The 26,799-nt window shown below is 47.6% G+C and overlaps 1 protein-coding gene across 2 annotated transcripts in view; it reads left to right on the top strand.

The window, feature by feature from the left end:
* Positions 1 to 26,799, top strand: part of ldlrad4a (low density lipoprotein receptor class A domain containing 4a) — a 629,055-nt gene that overhangs the window by 883 nt on the left and 601,373 nt on the right. The window lies entirely within an intron of this gene.

Genomic DNA, 26,799 nt, shown 5'->3' with positions numbered 1-26,799 from the left:
AGCGCAGGGTGATTGAGGATGCTTCATGGGTGGCTCACCTTGGCTCTGAGTTGCTTTTGGACTGTTGAGTAACCATGAATGATAAACTCCAAGCCAGTCCTGGCGCAAACATTAATCTGCCGTTTCTTAATCCCTGATTTATTTTTTCATTTCGATCATGCCCTTCAATGCCAAATCCTGGATACATCTTGCTACAGTCTGTGCTGAAAGCAGCACCCCCCTCTATGCCAATAATGTCTGGATGGAGTTCTTAGCATATTTGCAGTGTGAAGTTTGAAAGAGGAGTCATTTATTTTTGACATGTTCCTTTTGTCTTCTGGGAGGATGAAAAAGTGCCTCAATCTCGATGAAGCCTTCCTGATATTTTGGGGGGAGATTTGAATTGGGTCCCTGACCTTTTCTGCCTTTGGGATTTGGTGTTTCGGGTGTGAAGGATCATAACCACCAACCCACATCCCATGACTTGAGGTGCAGCACGTTGCCGCACTTCTACAATGTTATGATTTTCAAAAAACGATTATGGCTTCAGGTGACTTGTGATGTTATGAGCATTATTTTCAGTTGCAAACAATCCATTCCTTTTTCAATCCTGCACATGCTTGTATATAAAAGAAAGACTTGAGGTGTTCGTTTTTCACGACCACCGGATGTGTCAAAATGCTTTACAGCCAATGGCGTACCTTTTGAAGTGTAGTCACTGTTGCAAGAAGATGAAAAAATGTTTATAGTTCTGTCACTAACCAGTGAATCCATTGGGCCAACACGATGGTTAGCATTGCTGCTTCGCATCTGGGTTCAATTCCGACCTTGGGTGACTGTCATTGTGGAATTTGCAGGTTCTCCCGTGTTTGCGTGGGTTTCCTCCGTCCGGGTGTCTGGCTTCCTCCCAAAGATGTGTAGGTTAGGTGGATTGGCCATGCTAAATTGCTCCTCAGTGTGCAGTTAGGTGGAGTTACAACAATGGGGCAAGGAGTGGGCCTAGGTAGGGTGCTCTTTTGGAGGGTCGGTGCAGACTCCATGGGCAAAATTGCCTCCTTCCGCACTATAGGGATTCTATTCTATGAATTAGCACAGAAGCAGGACATTTGGCCAGCTGTGTTCATGCCAGCACCCTGCAAGAGCAAATCAACTCTTTCCACTCCTCCCTTTCCCTGAAAATATTCTCGGTTTGTATGCTTATCCAATTCCCGTATAAAAGCCAAAATTGAATATGCCTCCACCAGTCTCCCCTGGCAATGCATTCCAGATCCTAACTACTTGTAGAATCTTAGAACTTTGCGGCATGGAAGGAGGCCATTTGGTAATTGTCCGTGCAAACTGACAGGTAGCCATCCAACATAATCCCATTTTCTAGTTCTTGGTCTGTAGTCTTGGATGATATGGGACTTCATGTGTATATTTAAGTACTTTTAAATGTTATGTAGGTTCCTGCCTCCAGCAGCCTGTTAGGCAGCGAGTTCCAGATCCCCACCACAAGGGAAATAGGGGCATCGATCCATTTTATCTAAACCCCTCAATTTTATAGATCTCCCTCAATCACCTTCTGTTACAAAGAAAACAACTCTAGCCTCTCCAATTTTTCCTCATAACTAAGCATTCCAGTCCAGGTTCTTAAATCTCATCTCATGTAATCACCTCTTTCTATAATGAGGTGACGATAACTGCCATAACCCAACAAATATTTTATACAGCATACCCTCCCAGCTCATACTTGCTCTGTCAAAGTTTTTTTCTCCAGTTGCTATTGATGCTCGTGCTATTCATCTTAAATTAACCTCTGGTTCTTGATCCTAGTGCCAAACATTGTTGAAATTATATTTCAAATACCAAAGCAAAACATTTGGCCCCTTCCTTTCAAATCATCTTGCTGCTCTTTGTCCAAGTCTGCATTTTTGTATCTGGTTGTTTCACTTAACTGCCAATGATACGATTGATGCTTCATTTCAGTTTTACTTCAAACACAGGACTTCCTTTCTGGAACAAAAGTAGGAAATTATGTCAAGTATCTTTTCCTTTCCAGTAATTTTTTGCTTGCCATCTTGGGTTCATTTTGCAAGATGTTGTGTATTCATGTTTACAAAAACTAGAACCAGGGGACACCATCTCAGATTAAAGGAACGATCCTTTAAAACAGATGAGGAGGAATTTCTTCAGCCAGAGGGTGGTGAATCTGTGGAACTCTTTACCGCAGAAGGCTGTGGAGGCCAAATCACTGAGTGTCTTTAAGACAGAGATAGATAGGTTCTTGATTAATAAGGGGATCAGGAGTTATGGGGAGAAGGCAGGAGAATGGGGAAGAGAAAATATCAGCCATGATTGAATGGTGGAGCAGACTCGATGGGCCAAGTGGCCTAATTCTGCTCCTATGTCTTATGGTCTTACTCTTGATTGGAACAAGGTCTCTTTAAGAGCCCGACCACGTGATGTATTGATGATGTCATTGGCTGTTTGCGTGGGTAAACGGGTAGGCTATCCTAACAGCCGAGAGTAAACACCTTTCCAATAAAGCTTTTGTTTGTTTGTACCTTCGTGGTTTGCAAGCCTATCCTTTAAAAATACAACAAAGAAAACTGGTGAGGAGGAGGTCATGCTGACAGACTCCTGGAGAAGTAAAAAAAAAAGGGAAAATCATCAAAGGATTAAGAAGCTAAAAACTTTGCTACATCAAAGCTGGCATTGGAGGGGTGCTAAATATCGGAACAGCCATCGGAGGAACTGAAATTTAAATGTAGATTTCAGAGGACACAGCATCAAAAATAAGCTTGCCACATGCTCTGCCCGGAAAGACCTGGAATAGTACAGGGAGCATTGTGAGTAGAAAGTACCCTGCAACAATAGTTTAGAGCTGGGGGTGTTCCAAAACCTGGAAGGAAACAGGCTGAACCTCGTTTGAAAAAAGAGCGAGGTGGTATTAACTATTTTGTGGCACATCGTGCTTACACAAGCCCTTTCCACAGTCAAAATGGCAGGAATATTTGACACCGTGGGACTGTATGAGGGGAACACCGAGTGATGGAGCTCCTGCACTGTAAGTTTAGATTATTTTGTCCAAGCAAATAAAATTGCGGCAGATATTGTAATCCCGACCTCCTGATTACAATTGGGGGAGGGGGGACAACATTCACCTTCCTGTGAAGTCTGGTGCAGCCAGAAAATCCAGGCTCGAAAACCTCTGATGAGATTGTGGCGATATTGCAGGGCCACGTTTTGCCTAAACCGTTGGTCGTCACCGAGAGGTTCAGGTTCTATAAATGTTATCAACAAGAAGGTGAATCAATCACACAATTCATAGCTATGAATTTGGAGATGTCTTGGGGTGGTGCAGTGAGACAATGGATAGCATTGCTGCCTCTCAGCGCCAGGGACCCGGGTTTATTCCAGCCTTGGGTGACTGTCTGTTGGAGTCTGTTCGTTCTCCTCGCATTTGTGTGGGTTTCCTCCAGGCAGGGGAGTTGTCCTTGGCAGGGTGCGCTTTCAGAGGCTTGGTGCAGACTCATTGGACTGAATGGCCTCCTTCTGCACTGTAGGGGTTCTATGTATCTATGTATTCTATGACATTAGAGACAAACTAGTGTAAACAAAGCTGACGTCCTTGCCTTTGCTTCCTTAATCGTCTGCCGAAGAATCCTGCTTGGCTGGCGATCAGCACCACCCACAGCTGCAGACTGGCTGCCAAACCTATTGGAATTTCTCCAGCTGGAGAAGATCAAGTGCACCATCCGAGGGTAGGAAAATGGCTTCCGCAAAGCATGGGGACCATTCATCAGCCTGTTCCAAGACCTGTTCAAAACCAACAACTGATAGAATGGGGGAGAGGCGGGGGATGTACGGGGGCCATCTGAATGTAGACAGGAATGGGGGGGGGGGGTGGCAATGAGGGAGAGACCCAAGGAAATGCCAAAGGGGAGCTCAGGGAGAGAGCCAAACGGGGACCAGAGGGCCCATAAGAATGGGCAGCACGGTGGCGCAGTGGTTAGCACTGCTGCCTCACGGTGCCGAGGTCCCAGGTTCGATCCTGGCTCTGGGTCATTGTCCTTGTGGAGTTTGCACATTCTCCCCGTGTTTGCGTTGGTTTCGCCCCCACAACCCAAAGATGTGCAGGGTAGGTGAATTGGCCACGCTAAATTGGCCCTTAATTGGAAAAAATTAATTGGGTACTCTTTTTAAAAAAAAAAAGAAGAAAGCCATAATAATAATACAAACACCAAACAAACCATCTACGGGAAAGAAAAGGCCGAGGATAGGACCCGGAGACAGCAAAAAAGGGGAGGGGGGTTGCCGATATGGAACAACATGTAAATTGGCACCGTAACATCCATTTCTTGTACAATGTAAAAATGCAAACTTTAATAAAAATATTTTTTTAGAAAATAAACAAAGCGACCCAAAGAGGCTGTTAACAGAAAGCAACTTAAACCTAAAAAAGGGCTTAGAAGTCGCGATCTCTATGGAATTAGTAGCCAACAGTTAAGATGGAGCACTAGAATCCATAAAATGTCAGCTGATACCCGATTATGGACACAGGTTTGAAATTGCCATCGATGTGCAAAAACTGGGCACCAAGCAGCAGACTGCTGGAGCAAAGATGCAAAATGCAGGAATTGTAGTTAAAAGGGGCACATCTAACTTGAATGTTAGGGAAAGAAACAACAAGTTCCAAATAAGAACTATAAAAAACAAGAACCAAGTGTATCAAATGGAAAACCAAATAGAGAGAAAAGAATCCACATGTCACAAAAAGGGTGTGAAATAGGATCAGAATCACTGTAAGATGATGAATTGTCATTGGCTGTGTGGAGGGCTGGCTTGGCTGTATGGAGGGCTGGTTTAACTCAGTGGGCTAGACAGCTAGTTTGTGAAGCAGAACAAGGCCAGCAGCGCGGGTTCAATTCCCATACAAGCTGAGAATTCTGAATTCTCCCTCTGTGTACCCGAACAGGCGTCAGAATGTGGCGACTGGAGGCTTTTCACAGTAACTTCATTGCAGTGTTAATGTAAGCCTACTTGTGACAATAAAGGTTATTTATTTATTTATAGACACTGGAGCAGCTGTTTCATTAGTACCAGAAACTTTACCAAGAGAAACCATGACCTATCCCCATAAAGCACTCAAATGATAATGGTAAAAACCTGTACTGGGTAAGTGGTTCTGTTGAGGGGGCCGTATCGATGTAAATGTGCAGCAAAACAGACCGCAGACTTGTCCCTGCACATTGTTAAAACCCAGCCATAATGGGGAGAACCTGGCAGGAGAGAATCAAACCAAACTAGACCAAGGTGAATCTCATGTCGGAGTCTGAAGCAGGCCTACCAAAGATTTTAAAGAAACATGCTTTAATGGAGAGCTGGGAAGCATGATAAAGATGATTAAGGACGAAAGCCAAGCAAGATGGTTAAAAGTTAGTCAGTAGTTTTGTATGCCATCAGACCCAAGGTCTAGGCAGAATTAGAGAAGCTGGTCAGACGGGGGTCCTCAAATCTGTTAATGTAAGTGATTTGGCCTCGCTGATTGTACCGGTCGTGTAGAAAGATGGCTCGGTAGACATACATGGCGATTTTAAAGTCACTATCAATCTGGTGCTCTGTGCAGAGCAGTACCGTCTGCCTTTATTTGATGATTTATCTGTTGGGTTGGCTGGAGGCCAGCATTTCAATAAAGTTGACCGTAGTCAAGCTCCTGTCCAGATAAATGTGGATCCAGATTCACAACAATATTTGACAATCGTGACCCACATAGGGCTATTCAGATGTAAAAGGCTTCCATTTGACATCACGTACGCACTGGCGGTGTTCCACCGTGCCCTGGATCAAATTCTAAGCGTAACGAGAAAGATCTGGCGTTACTTAGATGATCTCTTAGTTGCTGGAAAGAATGAAGAAGACTATCTTCAAAATTTGGATGCTGCACATAGAGACAAGATTACAGACAACGAGTACGAAAAGATAAATGTGAATTCTTCAAATCTTCTATTGAATGTCTGGTTTAGGTCATAAATGCAAATGGACTGCACAAATTGCCTTCAAAAGTACAAGTCATAACTGAGGCACCTGCACCTCAAAGCATAAATCAACTTTGATTGTTTTGGGGCATGTTAAACTAATATGGAAGGTTTCATCCTAATCGCATCAAAATGCTGGAGAAGCTGTTGGGGGGTGGGACCTTTGGCAGGCCCCTGGATGTTGATCGGGCGTGCAGGGTGCTGATAAGGCCGCAGGTGAACGAGCCACCAAGGGCGATGGTGGTGAGGTTCCATCGATTCCTGGATAAGGAGAAGATCTTGAGGTGGGCCAGACAGATGAGGAGATGTACCTGGGAGGGTAAACAGCTCCGGGTGTGTCAGGACCTGGGTGTGGAACTGGCCAAGAGTAGAGTGGGATTCAACCAAGTCAAGACTGCCCTCTTTAAGAAGGGGGTGAAGTTCGGGAAGCTGTACCCGGCCTGCCTCTGGTGACCCACAGTAATTGCAAGTATTACTTTGGAGCACCGGAGGAGACAATGGAGTTTGCAAGAGACAATGAACTGGCAGGAGAAAGAGGACATTGAACTTTGGAGGAGGTGTGAATGGATGTTGGTTCTCTCTGTCCCCCTTTTTGGATTTTTTGTTTTGTTTTTATTGCTTTGTTTCTTTTTGGGGGGTGGTCAGGGGAGAACCTCTTTTCACTTGGGTCGTTTTTTTTTTCTTGTGTTCTTTGGTGGGATGCTGGAGGATCGTGCTGGGTGAGTGCACTTTTTTTCTTATTGTTATTTGCACCATATGTGCAAGCGGGGGGGTGGGGGGGAAGAGAGAATCAGTGGGGGGTAGAATGTTTGGCACCATGTGCGGGGGCTGCCAGTGTAGCTGGGAGTAGTGGTATTATCCATGCTGGACTAATAATCCTGCCAGTGGCCAGGGACAGCAGGGTGTGACTGCAAATCAGGCAGGTAAAGGGAACCAGCAGTCAGGAACTCAGGAGCCTCAGCCCTTGACCCTGTCCAACAGGTATGAGGCACTTGCTCCCTGTGTGGATGGCGAACAGGGCTGCAGGAAGGATGAGTCAGCTGACCAAGGCACCATGGTTCAGCAGGCCATTCAAGGGGAGGGAGTAAATAGGCAAGTTGTAGGGGATTCTATTATCAGGGGGATAGATAGTATCCTTTGTGAGCAGGATAAAGAGTCCCGCATGGTATGTTGCCTGCCCGGTGCTAGGGTGCGGGACATCTCTGACCGGCTTGAAAGGATACTGGAGAGGGAGGGGGAGGATCCAGTTGTTGTGGTCCATGTCGGTACCAACAACATAGGCAAGTCTAGGAAAGAGCACCTGTTTAGAGATTATAAAGAGCTAGGATTCAAATTAAAAAACAGGTCCTCAAGGGTCATAATCTCCGGATTACTGCCCGAGCCACGTGCAAATTGGCATAGGGAGGCAAGAATAAGGGAAGTTAACACGTGGCTGAAAGAGTGGTGTGGGAAAGAGGGGTTCCTTTTCATGGGACACTGGCATCAGTTTTGGGACAGGGGGGGACCTATACCGTTGGGATGGTCTCCACCTGAACCGAGCTGGGATCAGTGTTCTGGCGAAAAGAGTAAATAGGGTGGTCAATAGGACTTTAAACTAGAGATTGGGGGGGGAAGAGAAAGTCAGGGAACCAAGAGGTGAAGTAATCAGTGGGAAGCGTAGCTGCTTAGGAATACAAAAAAGCACGAAAAGACAAAACTCAGGAGAGGTTACGATAGTCCCAATCCCACAAAATATGACACAGTGTATGCAAAGGCTCAGTAAACCAAGGTCCACCACACTAAGAAAACAAAAAGGGACGGTCAATAGAGAATTAAAGGTGCTATATTTAAATGCGCGCAGTGTACGGAACAAGGTAGATGAGCTTGTGGCCCAGATTGTGACTGGCAGGTATGATGTGGTAGGCATCACAGAGACGTGGTTGCAGGGGGGTTCAGGACTGGCATTTAAACATCCAGGGATTCACAACCTATTGAAAAGTCAGAGAGGTGGGCAGAGGGGGCGGTGTTGCCTTGTTAATTAGGAGTGAAATTAAATCAATAGCACTAAACGACATAGGGTCAGATGATGTGGAGTCTGTGTGGGTAGAGTTGAGGAACCACAAAGGCAAAAAAAACCATAATGGGAGTTATGTACAGACCTCCTAACAGTGGTCAGGACTGGGGGCACAAAATGCACCACAAAATAGAAAGTGCATGTCAGAAAGGCAAGGTCACAGTGATCATGGGGGACTTCAATATGCAGGTGGACTGGGTAAATAATGCTGCCAGTGGACCCAAGGAAAGGGAATTCATTGAATGTTTACAGGAGGGCTTTTTGGAACAGCTTGTGATGGAGCCCACGAGGGGACAGGCCATTCTGGACTTAGTGTTATGTAATGAGCCAGACTTGATTAAAGATCTTAAAGTAAGGGAACACTTAGGAGGCAGTGATCATAATATGGTAGAATTCAATCTCCAATTTGAAAGAAAGAAGGTAGAATCAGATGTAAAGGTGTTACAGTTAAATAAAGGTAACTACAGGGGCATGAGGGAGGAACTGACGAAAATCGACTGGGAGCAGAGCCTAGTGGGAAAGACAGTAGAACAGCAATGGCAGGAGTTTCTGGGAGTAATTGAGGACACAGCACAGAGGTTCATCCCAAAGAAAAGAAAGGTTATCAGAGGGGGGATTAGGCAGCCATGGCTGACGAAGGAAGTTAGGGAATGCATCAAAGCAAAAGAGAAAGCCTATAATGTGGCAAAGAGTAGTGGGAAGTCAGAAGATTGGGAAGGCTACAAAAACAAACCGAGGATAACAAAGAAAGAAATAACGAAAGAGAGGATCAAATATGAAGGTAGGCTAGCCAGTAACATTAGGAATGATAGTAAAAGTTTCTTTAAATACATTAAAAACAAACGGGAGGCAAAAGTAGACATTGGGCCGCTCCAAAATGACGCTGGTAATTTTGTGATGGGAGACAAGGAAATAGCTGAGGAACGAAATAAGTACTTTGCGTCAGTCTTCACAGTAGAAGACATGAGTAATATCCCAACAATTCCGGAGAGTCCGGGGGCAGAGTTGAATATGGTAGCCATCACAAAGGAGAAAGTGCTAGAGAAACTAAGAGGTCTAAAAATTGATAAATCTCCAGGCCCAGATGGGCTACATCCTAGAGTTCTAAAGGAGATAGCTGAAGAAATAGTGGAGGCGTTAGTTATGATCTTTCAAAAGTCACTGGAGTCAGGGAAAGTCCCAGAGGATTGGAAAATCGCTGTTGTAACCCCCCTGTTCAAGAAGGGAACAAGGAAAAAGATGGAAAATTATAGGCCAATTAGCCTAACCTCGGTTGTTGGCAAGATTCTAGAATCCGTTGTTAAGGATGAGATTTCTAAATTCTTGGAAGTGCAGGGTCGGATTAGGACAAGTCAGCATGGATTTAGTAAGGGGAGGTCATGCCTGACAAACCTGTTAGAGTTCTTTGAAGAGATAACAAATAGGTTAGACCAAGGAGAGCCAAATGGATGTTATCTATCTTGACTTCCAAAAGGCCTTTGATAAGGTGCCTCACGGGAGACTGCTGAGTAAAATATGGGCCCATGGTATTCGAGGCAAGGTACTAACATGGATTGACGATTGGCTGTCAGGCAGAAGGCAGAGAGTTGGGATAAAAGGTTCTTTTTCAGAATGGCAACCGGTGACGAGTGGTGTCCCGCAGGGTTCAGTGTTGGGGCCACAGCTGTTCTCTTTATATATTAACGATCTAGATGACAGGACTGTGGGGGCATTCTGGCTAAGTTTGCCGATGATACAAAGATAGTTGGAGGGGCAGGTAGTATGGAGGAGGTGGGGAGGCTGCAGAAAGATTTAGACAGTTTAGGAGTGTGGTCCAAGAAATGGCTGATGAAATTCAACGTGGGCAAGTGCGAGGTCTTGCACTTTTGGAAAAAAGAATAGAGGCATGGACTATTTTCTAAACGGTGACAAAATTCATAATGCTGAAGTGCAAAGGGACTTGGGAGTCCTAGTCCAGGATTCTCTAAAGGTAAACTTGCAGGTTGAGTCCGTAATTAAGAAAGCAAATGCAATGTTGTCATTTATCTCAAGAGGCTTGGAATATAAAAGCAGGGATGTACTTCTGAAGCTTTATAAAGCATTAGTTAGGCCCCATTTAGAATACTGTGAGCAATTTTGGGCTCCACACCTCAGGAAGGACATACTGGCACTGGAGCGGGTCCAGCGGAGATTCATACGGATGATCCCAGGAATGGTAGGCCTAACATACGATGAACGTCTGAGGATCCTGGGATTATATTCATTGGAGTTTAGGAGGTTGAGGGGAGATCTAATAGAAACTTACAAGATAATGAATGGCTTAGATAGGATGGACGTAGGGAAGTTGTTTCCATTAGCAGGGGAGACTAGGACCCGGGAGCACAGCCTTAGAATAAAAGGGAGTCACTTTAGAACAGAGATGAGGAGAAATTTCTTCAGCCAGAGAGTGGTGGGTCTGTGGAATTCATTGCCACAGAGGGAGGTGGAGGTCGGGACGTTAAGTGTCTTTAAGACAGAAGTTGATAAATTCTTGATTTCTCGAGGAATTAAGGGCTATGGAGAGAGAGCGGGTAAATGGAGTTGAAATCAGCCATGATTGAATGGTGGAGTGGACTCGATGGGCTGAATGGCCTTACTTCCGCTCTTATGTCTTATGGACCCAGGATAATGATTTGGGGACTCGAGTCCCATGGTAGAATTTAAACTCAATAAAAACATCATTAGAAGTCTAATGATGACCATGAAACTATTGTCAATTGTCATAAAAGTCCATTTGGCTCACTAATGTCCTTTGGAGAAGGAAATCTGCCTTCCTCGCCTGGTCTGGCATACATGTGACTCCAGATCCACAGCAATATGGTTGACTCTTAAATGGCCTACAAGGACTTCCGGGTGCGGCGATGACCAGCTAAGTCGCACGTTTCGGCAGCTCCCGGTGGAACGGACTTTTGGGCTCTTGACAGGAGCCCCAACGGCAATTTTAACGGCTAAAAACACCGTGCGGTAAACCAGTAGGGAATTCCCCCTGGACACGGATGGAAAAAGGAGAGGAAAGTGGCCGGATTGCAACGGATCCTTTGGAACAGCGGCAAGGAAGGCAAGCAAAAACCAAGATGGCGTCGGAAGGTGGCAGTTTCATATGGGGCCCTGAACAACAAGAGTTCTTGAAATGCTGCGTGGAGGAGATAAAAAAGGAAATGAAGAAAGAGCTGCTGGCCCCGATACTGCAGGCGATCGAAGGACTAAAGGAGGAACAAAAGACCCAAGAGCAGGAACTTCGGGTCGTGAAGGCGAAGGCAGCCGAGAATGAGGACGATATACAGGGCCTGGTGGTGAAGACGGAGATGCAGGAGGCACATCAGAAACGATGTGTGGAGAGGTTGGAGGCACTGGAAAACAACGCAAGGAGGAACAACCTGAGGATTCTTGGTCTTCCTGAAGGTGTGGAGGGGGCGGACGTCGGGGCATATGTGAGCACGATGCTGCACTCGTTAATGGGAGCGGAGGCCCCGACGGGTCCGTTGGAGGTGGAGGGAGCGTACCGAGTTATGGCGCGAGGACCGAGAGCAGGAGAAACTCCCAGAGCCATTGTGGTGAGATTCCTCCGTTTTAAGGATAGATAGATGGTCCTTAGTTGGGCGAAGAAAACTCGGTGCAGTAAATGGGAGAACGCGGTGATCCGCGTTTATCAAGACTGGAGTGCGGAGGTGGCGAGAAGGAGGGCGAGCTTTAATCGGGCCAAGGCGGTGCTTCATAAAAGGAAGATAAAATTTGGAATGCTGCAACCGGCAAGACTGTGGGTCACATATCAAGGGAGGCACCACTACTTTGAGACGGCGGATGAAGCGTGGACTTTTATTGTAGAAGAAAAACTGGAATGAGTGGATTATTAAAAAGAACGTTTGGACAAAGTGGTGGGGCGAATGTGGGGGGCGAAGAGGGGTTTTATGTTCTAATCCTGCGGTATGGTAACTTTTCTCTCTCCCACAGGTGGTGATGGGGGGAGGTGGGGAAGGAGAGGAGATGGGGCGTTGGCCATGGGGGGCGGGGCCAAGGGAGAAGCGCGGGCTTGGCTCCCGCGCTATGATAATTATGGCGGGAATAGAGAAGCAGGAAGGAGGGGGCATCGCACGGTGCGAGCTGTGGTCACGTGGGGAAGCCGAGGTCAGCCAGAGTTTGCTGACTTCTGGGAGCAACATGGGGGGAGTAATTACGCTAGCGGGGGGGTGGGAGGGGGGAATTACTGGGTTGCTGCTGCTGGGGAAAGGGGGGAGCGGGTATGGGAGAGGATGGGCGGGGGGGCACCGCCTGGGGGAGATACAGCTGCGTGGGAAATGGGCGAGAAGCTGGAAAAAGATGATGGCTAATCGGCAAGGGGGGGGGGGGGGGTGGGAAGCCCCCCAACTCGGCTGATCACGTGGAACGTGAGAGGGCTCAACGGGCCGATAAAGAGGGCACGGGTACTCGCACACCTTAAGAAACTTAAAGCAGATGTGGTTATGCTACAGGAAACGCACCTGAAACTGATAGACCAGGTTAGGCTGCGCAAAGGATGGGTGGGGCAGGTGTTCCATTCGGGGCTGGATGCGAAAAACAGGGGGGTGGCTATATTAGTGGGGAAGCGGGTAATGTTCGAGGCAAAGACTATAGTGGCGGATAGCGGGGGCAGATACGTGATGGTGAGTGGCAAACTACAGGGTGAGATGGTGGTTTTGGTAAACGTGTATGCCCCGAACTGGGATGATGCCAACTTTATGAGGCGAATGCTAGGACGCATTCCGGACCTAGGGACGGGAAAGCTGATAATGGGGGGAGACTTTAACACGGTGTTGGAACCAGGGCTGGATAGATCGAAGTCCAGGACTTGTAGGAGGCCGGCAGCAGCCAAGGTGCTTAAGGATTTTATGGAGCAGATGGGAGGTGTGGACCCGTGGAGATTCAGTAGACCTAGGAGTAAGGAGTTCTCGTTTTTCTCCTATGTCCATAAAGTCTATTCGCGCATAGACTTTTTTGTGCTGGGCAGGGCATTGATCCCGAAGGTGAGGGGAACGGAATATACGGCTATAGCCATTTCGGATCATGCCCCACACTGGGTGGACTTGGAGATAGGGGAGGAAACAGGAGGGCGCCCACCCTGGAGAATGGACATGGGACTAATGGCGGATGAGGGTGTGTGTCTAAGGGTGAGGGGATGTATTGAAAAGTACTTGGAACTTAATGACAATGGGGAGGTCCAGGTGGGAGTGGTCTGGGAGGCGTTGAAGGCGGTGGTTAGGGGGGAGCTGATATCAATAAGGGCACATAAAGGGAAGCAGGAGAGTAAGGAACGGGAGCGGTTGCTGCAAGAACTTTTGAGGGTGGACAGACAATATGCGGAAGCACCAGAGGAGGGACTGTACAGGGAAAGGCAAAGGCTGCATGTGGAATTTGACTTGCTGACTACAGGCACTGCAGAGGCACAATGGAGGAAGGCGCAGGGTGTACAGTATGAATATGGGGAGAAGGCGAGCAGATTGCTGGCACACCAATTGAGGAAAAGGGGAGCAGCGAGGGAAATAGGGGGAGTGAGGGATGAGGAAGGAGAGATGGAGCGGGGAGCGGAGAGAGTGAATGAAGTGTTCAAGACATTCTATAAAAAATTATATGAAGCCCAACCCCCAGATGGGAGGGAGAGAATGATGGACTTTTTGGATCGGCTGGAAATTCCCAAGGTGAAAGAGCAGGAAAGGGTGGGACTGGGAGCACAGATCGAGGTAGAAGAAGTGGTGAAAGGACTTAGGAGTATGCAGACGGGAAAGGCCCCGGGACCGGACGGATTCCCAGTTGAATTCTATAGAAAATATTTGGACTTGCTCGCCCCGGTACTGACGAGGACCTTTAACGAGGCAAAGGAAAGGGGACAACTGCCCCCGACTATGTCTGAAGCAACGATATCGCTACAATGCGGGTCCGACAGACCAATTTCCCTCCTAAATGTGGATGCCAAGGTCCTGGCCAAGGTAATGGCAATGAGAATAGAGGAATGTGTCCCGGGGGTGGTTCACGAGGACCAAATTGGGTTTGTGAAGGGGAGACAGCTGAACACGAATATACGGAGGCTGTTAGGGGCAATGATGATGGCCCCACCAGAGGGTGAAACGGAGATAGTAGTGGCGATGGATGCCGAGAAAGCATTTGATAGAGTGGAATGGGATTATTTGTGGGAGGTGTTGAGGAGATTTGGTTTTGGAGAGGGGTATGTTAGATGTGTGCAGCTATTGTATAGGGCCCCAGTGGCGAGTGTGGTCACGAATGGACGGGGATCGGCATATTTTCGGCTCCATAGAGGGACAAGGCAGGGATGTCCTCTGTCCCCATTACTGTTTGCACTGGCGATTGAGCCCCTGGCGATAGCGCTGAGGGGTTCCAAGAGATGGAGGGGAGTACTTAGGGGAGGAGAAGAACACCGGGTATCTTTGTATGCGGATGATTTGCTACTATATGTGGCGGATCCGGCGGAGGGGATGCCAGAAATAATGCGGATACTTGGGGAGTTTGGGGATTTTTCAGGGTATAAATTGAACATGGGGAAGAGTGAGCTGTTTGTGGTGCATCCAGGGGAGCAGAGTAGAGAAATAGAGGACCTACCGTTGAGGAAGGTAACAAGAGACTTTCGTTACCTGGGGATCCAGATAGCTAAGAATTGGGGCACATTGCACAGGCTAAATTTAACGCGGTTGGTGGAGCAGATGGAGGAAGATTTCAAGAGATGGGATATGGTAGCCCTGTCAATGGCAGGGAGGGTGCAGGCGGTTAAGATGGTGGTCCTCCCGAGATTCCTCTTTGTGTTTCAGTGCCTCCCGGTGGTGATTACGAAGGCTTTTTTTAAAAGGATAGAAAAGAGCATCATGGGTTTTGTTTGGGCCGGGAAGACTCCGAGAGTGAGGAAGGGATTCTTACAGCGTAGTAGGGATAGGGGGGGGGCTGGCACTACCGAGCCTAAGTGAGTACTATTGGGCCGCTAATATTTCAATGGTGAGTAAGTGGATGGGAGAGGAGGAGGGAGCGGCGTGGAAGAGACTAGAGAGGGCGTCCTGTAGGGGGACTAGCCTGCAGGCTATGGTGACAGCCCCATTGCCGTTCTCACCGAGGAACTACACCACAAGCCCGGTGGTGGTAGCTACACTGAAGATTTGGGGACAGTGGAGACGACATAGGGGAAAGACTGGAGCATTGGGGGGGTCCCCGATAAGAAACAACCATAGGTTTGCCCCGGGGGGAATGGATGGGGGATATGGAATGTGGCAAAGAGCAGGAATAACGCAATTGAAAGATCTATTTGTGGATGGGAAGTTCGCGAGTCTGGGAGCGCTGACCGAGAAATATGGGTTGCCCCAAGGGAATGCATTCAGGTATATGCAATTGAGGGCTTTTGCGAGGCAACAGGTGAGGGAATTTCCGCAGCTCCCGACACGAGGTGCAGGACAGAGTGATATCAAAGACATGGGTGGGGGATGGTAAGGTGTCAGATATATATAGGGAAATGAGGGACGAAGGGGAGACTATGGTGGATGAACTAAAAGGGAAATGGGAAGAGGAGCTAGGGGAGGAGATCGAGGAGGGGCTGTGGGCAGATGCCCTAAGCAGGGTAAACTCGTCGTCCTCGTGTGCTAGGCTAAGCCTGATTCAATTTAAGGTATTACACAGGGCGCATATGACTGGAACACGGCTCAGTAAATTTTTTGGGGTGGAGGATAGGTGTGCGAGGTGCTCGAGAAGCCCAGCGAATCATACCCATATGTTTTGGTCATGTCCGGTACTACAGGGGTTTTGGATGGGGGTGACAAAGGCGCTTTCAAAAGTAGTAGGAATCCGGGTCGAACCAAACTGGGGGTTGGCTATATTTGGGGTTGCACAAGAGCCGGGAGTGCAGGAGGCGAGAGAGGCCGATGTTTTGGCCTTTGCGTCCCTAGTAGCCCGGCGCAGGATATTGTTAATGTGGAAAGAAGCCAAGCCCCCGGGGGTGGAGACCTGGATAAATGACATGGCGGGGTTTATAAAGCTAGAGCGGATTAAGTTCGTCCTCAGGGGGTCGGCTCAAGGGTTCACCAGGCGGTGGCAACCGTTCGTCGAATATCTTGCGGATAGATAGATGGGGGAAAAAAGAAGGCAGCAGCAGCAGCCCAGGATTTGGGGGGAGGGGTGGGCGGGGGGGGGGGTGTAGCTTGTGACAAGGCAGTTGCCAATTAGGGCTAGTTTTCATTTTTGTTATTTAATTTAATATTTATTTATTTTTTGTTTCTTGTTTATATAAAATATGTCATTGTTATCTGTGTTGTTATAATATTGTGTAAAGGATGCACAATGTACTGTGTTGGTTGACCAAAAACTTTCAATAAAATATTTATTTAAAAAAAAAAAATGGCCTACAAGCCACTCAATTGTACTCAACCGCTCTGAAAACACAATAAAGGAATTAAACCAGATGGACCACCTGGCATCGACCTCGGCAGCGGAAATGACAAAGGCAAACCCAGCCCTGTCAACCCTGCAAAGCCCTCCTCACTAACACCTGGGGGCTTGTGCCAAATTTGGGAGAGCTGTCTCACAGATTAGTCAAGCAAAAGCCTGACATAGTCATACTCACACCACTATCACCATTCCTGGGTATGTCCTGTCTCACCGGTAGGACAAACCCAGCAGAGGTGGTGGTACAGTGGTGTACATTTGGGAGGGAATTGCCCTGGGATTCCTCAACGTTGACTCTGGGCCCCATGAAATTCATGGCTTCAGGTTGAACTTGGCAAGAAAACCTGCTGATTACCACGTACCGCACACAATCAGCTGCCGAATCCGTGCTCCTCCCTGTTGAACGCCACTTGCAGGAAACACAGGGTGGCAAGGGCGCAGAATATACTCTGGGTGTGGGACTTCGATGTGCATCACCAAGAGTGGCTCGGATCACCCAAGAGTGGCTCGGTAGTACCACCACAGACTGAGGCTGGCAGGGTCCTAAAGGACATAGTTGCTAGACTGGGACTGCAGAAGGTGGAGGAAACCAACAAGAGGAAAGAACATACTTGACCTCATCCTCATCATCCTGCCTGTGCAGATGCATCTATCCATGAAAGTATCAGTAGAAGTAACCACCACACAGTCCTTGTGGAGACAAAGTCCCATCTACAAGATTATGAGGGGCATGGATAGAGTGGATGGGCAGGCACTCTTTCCCAGGGTGGACGGGTCAGTCACCAGGGGGCATAGGTTTAAGGTCCGTGGGGCAAAGTTTAGAGGATATGTGCGAGGCAGGTTTTTTACGCAAAGTGCCTGGAACGCATTGCCAGAGGAGGTTGTGGAAGCAGATATAATAACGGCGTTCAAAAGGCATCTTGAAAACACGTGATAGGATGGGTATAGAGGGATACGGCACAAGGAAGTGCTGAGGGTTTTGGCAAAGGTTGGTATCATGACCGGTACAGGCTTGGAGGGGCGGGGCCTGTTCCTGTGCTGTATTGTTCTTTGTTCAAATTGAGGATCTCTCCATCATATTGTGTGGCACTCCCACCATGCTAAATGGGAGAGACTTCAAACAGATCTAGCAACTCAAGATTGGGCATTCACAAGGCGGTGTGGGCAGCAGAATCGTACTCAACCAGAATCTGAAACCTCAAGGCCTGGCACTTCCCCCAATCTGCCATTACCACCAAGCCAGGGGATCAGCCCTAGTTCAATGAAGAGTGCAGTAGAGAATGCCAGGAGCAACACTAGGCATACCTAAAAATGAGGTGTCAACCTGATGAAACTACAACACAGGACTACTTGTGTGCCAAACCGCATAAGCAGCAAGTAATAGACAGAGGTAAGTGATTCCACAACAAACACATCTGATCTAAGCTCTGCAGTCCTGCCACATCCAGCCATGAATGGTGGTGGACAATTAAACAACTCTTACTGAAGGAGGAGGCTCCACAAATATCCCCATCTTCAATGATGGAGGAGCCTAGCACATCAGTGCAAAAGACCAGGCTGAAGAATTCACAACAATCTCCAGCCAGCAGTGCCGAGTGGATGATCCATCTCCGTTTCCTTTACTGGTCCCAGCATCACAGATGTCAGCCTTCAGCCAATACGATACACTCCATGCGACATCAGGAAACCGATGAAGGCACTGGATACTGCAAAGGCTATGGGCCCTCACAATATTCTGGCAATATTACTGTAGACTTGTGCTCCAGAACTTGCCGCATCCCAAACTAAGCTGTTCCAGTACAGCTACAACACTGGCATCTACCCGGCAATGTTGAAAATTGTCCAGGGGTGTCCTGTACACAAGAAACAGGAGAGATCAGCCCAGCCAGTTACTGTCCTATCCGTTTACTCTCCATCAGCAAAGTGATGGAATAAGACCATCTCCTGTGTCGGAAGCCTGTTTCTAGTCTCACTGCATCCAGTTGCAGTCAATGTTAAACCAATTCAGATAACACATCATGGTACCAGGGAACTATTAACTCTAACGAATCTACCTCGAGTGAATCTGCAACGATCAGCAAGCAACCATCCAGCGGCATGGAAAAGATCCAGCCCCCTCCGCAACTCCGGATCTCCGGCAACCTCGGCGCCAACTGGAAGGTCTTCAAACAGAAGTTCCTCCTGTATATCGAGGCCTCCGACCTCGAGGCAGCATCGGATGCCAGGAAGATCGCGCTGTTTCTGTCGACTGCGGGGGATCACGCCATCCACATCTTTAACTTGCTCGCATTTGCCGTTGGCGAAGACAAGACGAAGTTCAAGACAGTTCTGCTGAAATTCGACAGCCACTGCGAAGTCGAGGTGAATGAGAACTTTGAATGGTACATTTCCCAACAGAGACTTCAGGGTAAGGATGAACCTTTTCAGTCCTTCTTGACCCATCTCCACATCCTAGCGCAGTCATGTAATTATGACTCGGCAGTTGATTCCATGATCCGGGATCAGATCGTTTTCGGGGTCCAGTCCGACTCCTTGCGGGAGCGGCTACTCAAAATCAAACAGTTGACCCTCTCCGTCGCGATCGAAACGTGCGTTGTCCATGAGCATGCCAGAAATCGTTACTCCCGCATCAGGGCGGCAGAAACTGCAAAGCTGGCCTCCCACGAGGCAGAAAGGGTGCAGGCCTATCGCAAAAATGCAAGGCCTGAGCATCGAGGACAGTGGCCGTTTTGCGTGCGTTTCCCGGGTCTCTCCACATGCGCGCCACGACCGGGAGGACGATGAGGCCGAAGACCCTACTGCGCATATGTGAACGTCGGCCGACCGCACTGCGCATGCGCGACGGCGCACAGAACGCGCTGACATCAGAGTTATGACTCTGTCATCAGGGTCAACCAGTGTTGCGTCCAATTCAAATTGGACACTGTCGCGTCTGCGAATCTCATATCACAGTCAGACCTCGACAGCATCCGAAACCAATCTAGCATTCTTCCACCAGCCTGCCAGCTCCTTGGCTACAATGGCAATGTCATAGCTGCCAGTGGACCGTGTCAGCTAGGTGTATCTCACAAGGCAATCAAGGCGACGTTAAGATTTGAGATTGTCCGGCCTAATAAAGCATCCCTGCTCGGTGCTCGCGCATGCAAACTCCTAAATCTGGTCCAGCGAGTCCATGCCATGTCCTCTACACCTGCGACTGCCTCGCCCAATGCGAACCTACAGGCTGAGATAGATGACATTCTCACGCAATACCACAATGTGTTTGATGGGATGGGCACGCTCCCATATCGATACAAGATACTACTCAAGCTGAATGCCACCCCAGTCATCCATGCACCACGCCGGGTGCCGGCTCCTCGCCAGGATTGTCTGAAAACGCAGCTATGAGAGCTTCAAGACCAGGGCATCATTTCAAAGGTCACGGAACCAACAGACTAGGTCAGCTCCATGGTCTACGCCAAGAAACCCTCTGGTGGACTCGATCCCAAAGACCTGAATTGCGACATCATGCGAGAGCACTACCCGATCCCGAAGCGAGAAGAATTAACCTGTGAGATGGCTCATACCAAATTCTTCACCAAACTGGACGCCTCACGTGGTTTCTGGCAGATACAGCTGGACAAGTCCAGTAGGAAGCTGTGCACGTTTAACACTCCGTTCGGCAGGTATTGCTGCAATACAGCTACAGAGATAGTTAGAATGCACAAGGCCGTGAGCACCGTCTTCATGTGACAGAGAGCTAGTCTGGTCAAGCCAGTCAGAGGTTATCAGTTTAGATTAATAGAGTATCAATCCACAGCAGATTATGTACAGCAAGCATCAGGTTCAATAAAACAGTGTTGGACCATCTCCTGTGTCGGAAGCCTGTTTCTAGTCTCACTGCATCCAGTTGCAGTCAATGTTAAACCAACTCAGTTAACATATCACCAGGTCCCTAGCGCTGTGAGGCAGCAGCATTAACTGCTGTGCTGCCTGCAAAGCCTGTCCACTATCTACAAGGCACAAGTCAGGAGTGTGATGGAATGCTCTCCACTTGCCTGGATGATGCAGCTCCAACAGCACCCAAGAAGCTTGACAACATCCAGGATGAAGCAGCTGCTTGATTGCTACCCCTTGCACAAACATTCAATCCTTCCACCACCGACAAACCATGGCAGTCTACATGATGCACTGCAGTAACTTGCTAAAGTTCATTAGTCATCACCTTCCAAACCCATGGCCTCAACCATCTAGAAGGACAAGAGTAGCAGATAACTGAGAACCCCATCACCTGCAGGTTTCCTTCCAAGTCACTCACCACTCCCGACTTGGAAATATATCAGTATTCCTTCACTGTCGCTGGGTCAATATGCTGGAACCCCAGCCTAGCAACACCGTGGGTGTACCTACACCTCAGGGACTGCAGCGGTTCAAGAAGGCGACTCACAACCCACCTTCTGAAGGGCAACTCGGGATGGGCAATAAATGCTGGTCAGCCAGTGATGCCCATGTCCCGTAAAAATTAGTGTTTAAAAAAAGTAAGCAACGAATCCTGTAGGTCCAGCCAGGATAGCCTTAACCTAACCTATCATTAACTGAAAAGAGGTGAGACTACCTAACTGTAGATCTGTTTTTATATATTTGAAAGGCTCAGCCAGTCTCTTTCAAAAGCTTGGCCTTGAACTTACTTTTGCCCACAGTTGTGATCATCCTTAGTGTCAGCTAAAATAGAGAAAGGTTTGGTTGTTTACTTTGACAATGTTGAAGAAAAGCCATGGGTGTGAAAATAAGGAAATAGTGGAAATGCTGAATAGTGACTTGTGTGTCAGTATTTAAAGTAGAGGAAGAGGTCAGCAGAGAGGAAATCCCAAGAAATCAGGGCGTGGTATTCACCAAAGATAAAGTAAACAAAATAACTAATAAAGAAAGTAAAGAAATCCCTGGGACCTGGTGATCTTTTTTTTAACAATGTATTTTATTCCAAACGTGTAAAAAAACAGAAACATATACAACACAGTACACGACCTCACAGTCCAGTTTGTACAATTTGTCCCCCCCCCCCCCCCCCCTTAACCCCTACCCTGTGATGAACAGTCCTTCAAACATTGTCATGAGTAACTCCCACCATGTCTCGGATCCCTCCCCCGACCCCCTCAACTGAAATCTGATCTTTTCCAACCGAAGAAAGTCATAAAGGTCCCCCAGCCAGACAGCCACATCCGGCGGCATATCCGACCCCCAATTTTGCAAGATCCTTCAACGCGCAATTGGAGAGGCGAAGGCCATGACATCGGCCCCTTTCCCCTCCAGCAGCTTGGGCATTATCCTAAAGATCGCCACCATTGGGTCCAGCCTGACCTCCATCCCCACAATTCTAGATAACGTCACATCCACCACTTCTCAGTAACGCTCCAGCTTCTCGCAACCCCAGAACATGGGTGCATGATTCGCCAGCCCTCGCCCACACTTCTCGCACTCACCGGCTACCCCTTGAAAGAACCCACTCATCCTCGTCTGGGTCATATATGTACCCTGTGCACCACCTTGAACAGCAGCCAGAGAACTGTGGCACCACAACTGGCTTTGTTGTTCAACAGGGGAGGAAAAAGTGCAGAAGAGCGATAGTTGTCGGGGACTCTATAGTAAGGGGCACAGATAGGCGCTTCTGTGGACTAAGAGACTCCAGAATGGTATGTTGCTTCCCTGGTACCAGGGTCAAGGATGTCTCTGAACGAACACAGGACATCCTGAAGGGGGTAGTGCACATAGGTACTAAAGACCTAGGCAGAAAGTGTGATGAGGTCCTGCAGAAGGAATTCAGGGAGTTAGGCAGTAAGCTAAAAAGCAGGACCTCTAGGGTTGTAATTTCAGGATTACAGCACTGTGCCACGTGCCAGTGAGGCTAGAAATAGGAGGATAGTGCAGCTAAACACGTGGCTAAACTGATGGTGTAGGAGGGAGAGTTTCAGATTTCTGGACCATTAGGATCTCTTCTGGGGCAGATGGGACCTGTACAAGAAGGACAGGTTGCATATAAACTGGAGAGGCACCAATATCCTGGCTGGGAGGTTTGCTAGAGTCACTCTGGAGGATTTAAACTAGGATGACAAGGGGGTGGGAAACAAAGTGGAAATAGGGAACAAAAATAAGAGAACAATGTCTCCCTCAGGCAGAGCAAAAAAGGTGACAAGTGTGAGAAGGGAGATGGTCAATACAGGACTGAGGGTGTTGTACCTTAATGCGCGCAGTATACGGAACAAGGTGAATGAGCTTGTTGCGCACATTGAAATTGGCCGCTACCATGTTGTGGGCATCCAGGGATGTGGCTGCAAGGGGATCAGGGCTGGAATCTAAATATACAAGGATATGTGTCCTATCGAAAGGACAGGCAGATGGGCAAAGGGGGCGGGGTTGCATTGCTAGTAAAGAATGAAGTTAAATCGATAGAAAAGAGCAATATTGGATTAGAAGGCACAGAATCTCTGTGGGTAGAGTTGAAGAATCGCAAAGGTAAAAAGACCTCAATGGGAGTTATGTCCAGGCCCCGAGCAGTCATCAGGATGTGGGGCAGAAAATAAATCAAGAGATAGAAAAGGCATGCAAAAAAGTCTATCACAATAATCATGGGGGACTTCAATATATGCAGATGGACTGGGAAAATCAGGTTGGTAGTTGATCCCAAGAAAAGGAATTTGTGGAATGTCTAAGATGTTTTTTTTTTAGAGCAGCTTGTGACAGAGCCTACTAGGGAACAGACAATTCTTGATTTGGTTTAGCACAGTGGGCTAAATAGCTGGCGTACAATGCAGAAAAATGCCAGCAACACGGGTACAATTCCCATACCAGCCTCCCCGAACAGGCGCCGGAATGTGGCGACTAGGGGCTTTTCACTGTAACTTCATTGAAGCCTACTTGTGACAATAAGCTATTATTATTATGAGGCAGACTTGATTAGGGAGCCACAATATGATAGAATTTACCCTGCAGTTTGAGAGGGAGAAGCTGGAATTAGATGTAACGGTATTATAATTAAATAAGGGTCACTACAAAGACATGAGAGGGGGGAGCTGGCCAGAGTTGATTGAAAAAGAAGCCTAGCAGGGAAGGCAGTAGAACAGCAATGGCAGGAGTTTTGGGGGGCTATTCAGGAGGCAAAACAGAAATTCTTCCCAAGGAGGAGGAAACATACTAAGGGGAGGGCGAGGCATCTTTGTCTGATGAGGGAAGTCAAGAGCAGCATAAAAGCAAAAGAAAAAAACATACAAAGTGGCGAGGATTAGTGGGAAGCCAGAGGATTGGGAAGCCTTTAAATGTGAGCAGAGGACAACTAAAAAAAGCAGTCGTGGCGAGAAGATGAAAAATGAGTGTAAGCTAGCTAGTAATATAAAAGGAGATAGGGAGAGTTTTTTTTTCAATATATAAAAGCTAAGAGAGAGGCAAAAAGAGAGGGGCTGGTTTAGCACACTGGGCTAAATAGCTGGCTTTTAAAGCAGACCAAGGCAGGCCAGCAGCATAGTTCAATTCCCGTACCAGCCTCCCATAACAGGCGCCGGAATGTGGCGACTAGGGGCTTTTCACAATAACTTCATTTGAAGCCTACTTGTGACAATAAGCGATTTTCATTTCATTTAATTTAATTTTCATTTCATTTTCATTTTTCATTTCAAAATAGACATTGGACTACTGGAAAATGTGGCGGAGAAGTAATAATAGGAAACAAAGAAATGGCAGAGGAACTGAATAGTTACTTTGCATCAGTCTTCACGGTGGAAGACACCAGTGGGATGGCAGAACACCAGGAGAATCGGGGTAGAGGTGAGTGTAGTGGCCATCACTAAGGAGAAGGTTCTGGGGAAACCGAAAGGTCTGAAGGTGGATAAATCACCTGGACCGGATGGACTACATCCCAGGGTTCTAAAAGAGATAGCTCAGGAGATTGTGAAGATATTGGTGGTGACCTTTCAGGAATCACTGGAGGCAGGGAGGGTCCCAGAGGACTGGAAAGTGGCTAATGTAATACCACTGTTTTAAGAAGGGAAGGAGGCAGAAGATGGGAAATTATAGGCTGGTCAGACTGACTTTGGTCATTGATAATATTTTAGAGTCCATTATTAAAGATGAGATCGCGGAGTACTTGGAAGTGCATGATAAAATAGGACTGAGTCAGCCCGGCTTCGTCAAGGGGAGGTCAGGTCTGACAAATTTGTTAGAGTTCTTTGAGGAGGTAACAAGGAAGTTAGACAAAGGAGAACCAGTGGACGTGATTTATTTAGATTTCCAGAAGGCCTTTGACAAGGTGCTGCACAGGAGACTGTTAAATAAATGGCAGATGGGGGCAGCACGGGGGTTAGCACAGTTGCCTCCTAGCAAGTGGTTAGCCCAGTTGCCTCATGGCACTGAGGTCCCAGGTTCGATCCCGACTCTGGGTTACTGTCCATGTGGAGTTTGCACGTTCTCCCCGTGTTAGTGTGTGTTTCTCCCCCACAACCCAAAAGATGTGCAGGGTAGGTGGATTGGCCACGCTTAATTGCCCCTTAATTGGAAAAAATGAATTAGATACTCTTAAGTTTATAACAAAAAAAATAAGTGGCAGATGGAATACAGTGTGGAAAAGTGTGAGGTTATGCACTTTGGAAGGAAGAATGGAGGCAATATTTTCTAAATTGGGAAATACTTAGGAAATCAGAAGCACAAAGGGACTTGAGAATCCTTGTTCAAGATTCTTTTAAGGTTAACGTGCAGGTTCAGTCAGCAATTAGGAAGGCAAATGCAATGTTAGCATTCATGTCGAGAGGGCTAGAATACAAGAGCAGGGATGTACTTCTAAGGCTCTTGTCCGACCCCGTTTGGAGTATTGTGAGCAGTTGTGGGCTCCGTGTCTAAGGAAAGATGTGCTGGCCTTGGAAAGGGTCCAGAGGAGGTTTACAAGAATGATCCCTGGAATGAATAGCTTATCGTATGAGGAACGGTTGAGGACTTTGGGTCTGTACTTGTTGGGGTTTAGAAGGATGAGGGGGGAATCTTGTTGAAACTTACAGGATACTGGATAGAGTGGACGTGGAGAGGATGTTTCCACTTGTAGGAAAAACTAGAACCAGATGACACAACCAGTAGAAACCATCGTATCTACCATAGAAAGCATCCTATCTGGCTGCATCACAGCCTGGTATGGCAAGGCCCAAGACCACAAGAAACTTCAGAGAGTCTTGAACACAGCCCAGTCCTACACACGAACCTGCCTCCCATCCATTGACTCCATCTACACCTCCCGCTGCCTGGGGAAAGCGGGCAGCATAATCGACTTACTCACTCTTCCAACTTCTTCCAACTTCTTCCATCGGGCAGGAGATACAAAAGTCTGAGAACATGCACAAACTCAAAAATAGCTTCTTCTCCGCTGTTACCAGACTCCAAAACGACCTCTTTTGGACTGACCTCATTAACACTACACCCCTGTATGCTTTACCCGATACCGGTGTTATGTGGTTACATTATGTAGCTTGTGTTGCCCTATCATGTATTTTCTTTTATTTCCTTTTCTTTTCATGTACTTAATGATCAATTGAGCTGCTCGCAGAAAAGTATTTTTCACTGTACCTTGGTACACGTGACAAAATCCAATCCAATCTCAAACTAAAGGGACGATCCTCTAAAACAAAGATGTAGAGGAATTTCTTCAGCCAGAGGGTGGTGAATCTGTGGAACTCTTCGCCACAGAAGGCTGTGGAGGCCAAATCGCTGAGTGTCTTTAAGACAGAAATAGATAGGTTTTTGATTACTATGGGGATCAGGGGTTATGGGAGAAGGCAGGATAATGAGGATGAGAAAAATATCAGCCACGATTGAATGGCAGACCCGATGGCTGAGTGGCCTAATTCTGCTCCTATGTCTTATGGAATCAAGCTCATCCTCGCGCAGGAGGAGGTTGAATTCACCCTGTGCATTGCATCGCACCACAGTCCCCAGCCTGTTTCCTTGCCCCCAACTCCTCCTCCCATTTGTTCTTGATCTTCATCACTTGCACCCCCAGCCCTGCTCTCCCAAACACCCATATATGTCCCCAATCCTACCCTCTTTTCAACTTATCTGAGAGCAGCAGTTGCTCTAATAGGGTGTACCCCGGCAACCTGGGAAACGCCCTCCAAATCCTTTTGTACAAAGTCCCTCGCCTGTATATATCTAAATTCACTGCCCCTCGGCAACTCGCACCTCTCCCACAACTCACCAGATCTGCAAACCTCCCTTCAAGATACAAGTTCCTCACCAGTCCAGCCTCCTCCACTTCCCACACATCCCATTCATCTCCCTGGGCTTAAACCTGTGGTTCCCGCACAGTGGTGT

Source organism: Scyliorhinus torazame, chromosome 11 (genome assembly GCF_047496885.1).
Source record: "Scyliorhinus torazame isolate Kashiwa2021f chromosome 11, sScyTor2.1, whole genome shotgun sequence".
Classification (NCBI taxonomy): domain Eukaryota; kingdom Metazoa; phylum Chordata; class Chondrichthyes; order Carcharhiniformes; family Scyliorhinidae; genus Scyliorhinus; species Scyliorhinus torazame.
The sequence above is the reverse complement of the archived record's forward strand: the minus strand, read 5'-3'. Positions and strand labels throughout refer to the sequence as shown.